Source organism: Pogonomyrmex barbatus, unplaced genomic scaffold (genome assembly GCF_055798465.1).
Source record: "Pogonomyrmex barbatus isolate J1 unplaced genomic scaffold, ASM5579846v1 scaffold7, whole genome shotgun sequence".
Taxonomy (NCBI): Eukaryota; Metazoa; Arthropoda; class Insecta; order Hymenoptera; family Formicidae; genus Pogonomyrmex; species Pogonomyrmex barbatus.
This window is the reverse complement of record NW_028297171.1, coordinates 131,998-138,086: the sequence shown is the minus strand read 5'-3', so window position 1 is coordinate 138,086 and position 6,089 is coordinate 131,998. Positions and strand designations below refer to the sequence as shown.

Below are 6,089 nucleotides of genomic sequence, written 5' to 3'. Positions count from 1 at the left end.
GCAAATGAAAACAATCGGCATTTTTCTTTATTAATCTTTCAACATGTTCACGCTCTTCATTATTTAAATGCTCAAGTCTTAATGCATCAATTATTTTATTCTTTCTTTCATTTTGATTTATAGGAAAACATGATCTTGAATTCGAGCTTGTATTAAGATTTTCATTTGAACTTGACTTTGAGTTTGAATTCGAGTTCGTCGAGTTTGAGATTTCTTTATCATTTGTTTCAAATTCATATATTTCAATTGTGGGAATTAATACCCTTTCTTCTTCTTCATTTGTATTTATTATTTGTAGATAAGCTTTGCCGTCTCTAACTGTAACTAAAGCATCACCTAAGTAGATAGATCTGTTACAATTAATCGCGGGACATATCCTTCTTTTAATTCTGAATTTGCGACTCTAATATGCATTTGTGAAATAGATCTAGCAGGAATTGTAAATTCTTCTTCTTGTTCTTCTTTTAATGCAAAAGGTATAATAATATCGTTCCATTCTAATTGATTTTCTTGGTATTAACATTTACTTGAAATTGTTTGAAGAAGTCTGAACTCAGAATCCCATGGTTGTAGTATTGGAAAATCATCTTCCACCAAATGAAAAGAAACTGGACATCCTAAGATATCTATCAGTGCCAGCCCTAAGGTGGTCACGTGATGCGTTGTAATTCCTTAGTTTCAAAATTTCATTCCTGTCCACGAAAGTATCTGGTGTTATAATACTTCTTTTAATTATATTCGGCCCTGATCCACTGTCTACAAGGAAATTTAGAGTTTCTTTAAAATTTAAGCTTTCTAATTTCACTGTTGGTACTTCCTCAATATAGGCTAAATTTATTGTTCTGCATTTGATTCGATTTGAGTGTTGATTTTTCGTGCAGACATTGGTTTTTCCCGGGGCTGCCCCGTTCCTCTCGGGAATCTGCCCGTTTCCCTGAGCTTGTAAATTTTGTCTAAAATTATTTCCATTGTTGTTATTTCGATTGTTGTTCAAATTATTATTATAGCTATTATTACGAGTACCGTTGTTATTGTTATTATTATTATTATTATTATTAAAAATTCTTTTCCGACATTCCTCAATAGTGTGCCCTAATTTTTTACAATATCTATAAATTATCGAATTTTGATTATTCCAACTTGATTGAAGTCGTGGAAGTGGGGGTTATACTCGATTGTTGTTTTTATTATAATTATTGTTATTTAAATAATTATTATTCTTTCGTGTATTTTGGGAAAATCTCAATCTATTTTTTTCGATTTCGATTTTTATTAATCAACCAACAACAATCAGCTGTATGACCTACTTTTTGACAAAATTGGCATGTTATTATTTCAGCTTCAATGCGACGGGTCGAAGCTCGTCTTTCAGCCGACGCGTTCTCTGCGAGTACTACACGTCTTATCATGTTTACAGTTTCTAATTCTTTCTCCGCGTCAATTGCCCGTGCCTCTACTTCTTCAAATGTTCCTTCTTTGATATTATTTTTTCTCTATTTAATCCACGTAAGAAGCTTGTTTTTAAATGTTTCTCAATTGAATTTCGAAATTCCGAACTTAATATTCCGGTTTCTCTTTTTTGTGCATCAAGAATTCGCTTTCCTAATTCCCTAACCCGATTTGCATATGCTGCGACCTTCTCGTCCCTCTTTTGATATAGATAAGCTAATCGTCCTTGCTTCATAAACTATTTCTCGCGGCCCGTATTTTGTTCTTAAAAATTCAATTAATTCTTGCATACTTTCAAAGATTTTTCCCAATATTGATCTGTGAGCATCCCCTTTTAATTTATTACGTATTGCCCGAACTAGAATTACTTCTTGCGTGGGTGCGACCATACTTAATGCTTCCTCGCAACCCTCGACGAAGTAAACAAACGGAATATTTTCTCCATCGAAATTAGGCACCGCTTCTAACGCATCTCTGATCGAAAATTGTAAAAAGTTACTTATTGTTTCCTTCCGATGATAAATTAATGGCTTGACTTCGTTGCTGTTGCTGAAGCTGTTGTATTGTTCGTTGTTGCTCCCCAATTAGCCTCCGTAATTCATTCATCTATCTCCCCTGAGTTTTCCATGGTGTTTCTTGATGTTGTTTGACCAGATCCCTTCATGTTCTTTAATTTATTATTTTTTTATTTATTTATTTTTTTTATGTTCACTTTTTCACTGTCCATTATTGTTTCTTTCCACAAACCGTTTTAGCATCCCACCGCTGTCATCAAAAATTTAATTTACATGTTACGTCCTGATTGTCCGTTTGTAGGTCAATACATTTAAGTACTTTACCCTGGGATTGAACAGGTTTGTGAATTAATCAACTCCAAATAGGAAACGAATTTTATAAATTTTGTATCGAGGATCCTTCTTATTAATTTGATTATAATTTGGATAATTTACATCGAAATCAATTTTTCTTAATTTATATTTAGGAATTTGCTTAGTTATTTTAATTTTAGTTTGTCTTTCCAAATTTTTAAGTTTTAGGAACAATGAGAGGGGATTCTTATTTAAAATTATCGTTTGATTTAACTGAAATCTTAATCTTTTAATTTGAACTTTCCCTCCTCTTTTGGGCATGAATACGTTTGAAAATAATTATTTATTATTAAGATTCTAAATTCAAATTATTCAGTCGCAATATTATTAGCTGCGACTAAATGATACGCTACGCTATTGTTAGCGACCAGTTTTGGATTTAGAATTATGATCTTGATTTTAATTAAGAAGAATTTAAGATTTCAGTTTTCCCAATTATTTTAGTTTAAAATTACTTTTATTTAACCGAGGAGGCTTTTTAAATTCTCCTAAGAGAAATATTACAGAAATTGATTATAAATTTAAGAATTTAACCCTAAGGTTGATCACGCGCCACTGACTAATGTCACCGCTTAGTTAGTACCGAAGAAAGGCCGCGGCCGCTTTTTCCGCACGCATATTTATAGATAGAAATGGTCAGAATCCCCGCGCGAGCTTCACCACTTCCTTCTTTCAAACCCATAATTAAGAGGAGGAAGGTTCTTTCTTAGAGGTGTCATCTGAATCTTCGTTGGTAACAATCGAAGCCTGGTACCGACAAGAATTCAATCAATAAATCAATATTTTATCATATCACACGCATTCCTTCATTTAAAATTATAAGATGTAGATAGTCGTGATATTTATTTATTCCATTATTCATAAATTTAAAACTAAACTTAAAGAATAGATTATCAGAAGTTTTGGCAATGGAAAAATACATTGAATCATTTAGGACACTGATGAAAACAATTTGTGCAACAGAATCAAAAGAACAACTCTTTCTTAAATAATATACTTTATCATCAATTTTATCCACAAAAGGAAGCATTTTTTAATAAATAGCATTTTATATTCTTAATAATTAACTTATTATTTAATTTCACTTCAGGATAAGCAGAAAAAAACTTTGAATGAGATGATTTATGTTTGAAATATTCCTTTATTTTTAATTGAATAGTGTTTTGCTGTTCTACGATCAATTTATTTTTAATTTTTTTGTTGACAATTATTCATGATCCTTAATTTTCGAATCATTTTCTTCACTTTCAATAATTACTGTACGAGACATTTGATTTTCAAAATCATTCAAGTCTGAACTTAATAATGCTGAACGTGACAAATATTCTGTATCACCATTTATATAAATAGAAGTATCGACATTATCTATCTCTTTAATCAATTGCTCAAAATTTTCATTATTTGATTCTGCCATATCATTCGAAACATATTTCGTTTTTTCTTCATTTTTATTGAATAAAAATAAAGATTCTTCTTTTCCATGTCAGTTTTCTTCTGATAACAAATCTGAATCATCAAATAATTCCAATTTAGAATAAGAATGTTCCATTAAATGTAAAACTATCGTTAGATTGTCTTGCCGCGATGCGGATAGGATTGGTTGAGCGCGGAGCTCGGCAAGGCGGATTCGATCATAGAAGCAATTGATCGAGATTTCTTTGTAACAATGAAATAAAATTTATTGCAAAATAAATTGAATAACAAGAGATGTGAGTGTTATCCACCAAATAGTGTTGATATTAAGTTGGTTTGTTCGCACGCGTTACGATAGAAATATGTATGCCGATGTGTGTGTATTTCGCAGATATTCGCGGGCGGTTTATTGTTCGGTGAGATCACCAGATCGCAGTATCGGTCGATATTTCGGCGCAGTCGCAGTGTTTACGCGTGTTTTTGCGTTTTCAAGGCGGTCGCGCGTTGCGCGGCCATCGATGTTGACGCGTATGATTTGTTCGCGGGCGGTACTTCGGCGGACCCATTAGATTCTTGGCGGCCTAGGATTGCGGTGCGTAAATTTCTCGGGTACGCTCGAGAGTGGACCAGCGATCGATCGAGAACACCCGGGCGGTGGCGGAAAATTCTCGCCACTGCGATGCGCTTTTCTGGGAAAGCTCACGGAGCGATCGGTCGGGAATACCCGGGCGGAGGCGGGTCGCCCTCTTTTGCGGCGATGCGTTCTCGCGAGCGGATGCTGTGAGCGGTATAGAACTTTTCAACTGGGTTTACCTGGGCGGAACAGAGAACACCCCAACTCGTGCCTTTCTCGCAGTCGTAAACTCGGCTCATCGAAAGCGGCGGGCAGTTCAAGATATAGAGCCCTCTTAGTCGGGACTTCCTGACGGCGGCGGGATACCCTTATTATGGTTTTACGCTTAGCTTCTCTCTAGAAGCGGAGCGCGGATCGGCTCATGGGAGCAAGTCCTAAGAAAATCTGTCTAATAGAGCGGAGGAATGGCTTTTTATACCGTCCACAATCCGATATTCGGTCTGGTTTGGAGTGATTCGAATCGGATCGTGGGTAATAATAAAATTATTCTAAACAGTTGATCGCTCTTTTTATCTCTGGCGGTCTTCGGCGATACTCGGATAATTTTGGAGATTGCACTCGCTGAGCCGAGATTTCTTCTTTCGCTCGAATTTGCTCGACGCTGTTCGGTTGATCTCAGTGACACTATGCTGAATAATCAACCGTCGGCTCACAATTAGCTTTGCGAGCCTAATTATTGAGCGATTAAAATGACGCAAAGCGCCTTTTGTCCGACGGATCGTTCGACCACTTTAACCAGATGGACGGCCGCGGAACAGTGCATAAAATATGCACCGTTACAAATGTTATATATTACTATCGGGGGCTCGAGCCATGCTTGATGCAATCTCTCCTGTCGTGCTCCAGGAGGATTATTTGTATATTTGCCAATGGCGTTGGAGGGTGTCGCCGCTGCAGTCCGACCTGCATCCATCGAGAGAATAGGACCATCATCTCTCTGGAATACCAGTCGTGGGGATTCGAAAGAATACATGTATATATGTATATTGTAATATATATATATATATATGTATATATATATATGTATATATATATATATGTATCATTGTATTGTTGACGTGTTATTCTAAACATGTTATTTGCGATAAATATCATCACATGCCTCGGTAGTCGAAAGGATAAGATGCCTGTCCGGTAAGCAGGAGATCCAGGTTCGATTCCTGGCTGAGGTGGTATTTTTTCGCAAAATAATTACGAGTTTTCACGACTGGTTCGTGGTCGGGCCCCGCCGTGACGCACACCCTCCCTTCTTATTTGGGTTATATATTACTATCATGAAGTTCAGTTAGATTCAGTTTGTTTCTGTTATCGATCGAATCGTACATCAATCTTTTGGTTTCCACGTTGGTACAATTTTCTTATTTACAACAAAATTTTGCATTTTTGTTGAAAAATTTCGCGTACCTCCTATTAAATCGCGGAGATGAATTTTAATAAAAGTGTCAACTCTTTGTGAAAGTGAATAGTTTTTAAATACTTTATTTTTAAATATGATGTGGTAAATGGGCAAATGAGAATCAGCGCTGTTTACGGTGTGCAATTGACATTCTTTATTACAACTTAAATATATGAAACAAACGTTTCGACTCTAGTTTGAGTTGTCTTTAGTGTACATAATGATAAAGATCCTGCATTCCGATGCGCTCATGCGATGTTAAAATTGTTAATTAAAATTATTATGACTTTACATATATGTTATCCTTAAACAAGAAGTCTTTAAGGGG

The 6,089-nt window shown here is 35.5% G+C and overlaps 1 pseudogene; it reads right to left on the bottom strand.

The window, feature by feature from the left end:
• Positions 1 to 701: 701 nt before the first annotated feature.
• On the bottom strand, positions 702 to 5,306 carry LOC148934800 (uncharacterized; annotated as a pseudogene).
• Between the last annotated feature and the right edge of the window lie 783 nt (positions 5,307 to 6,089).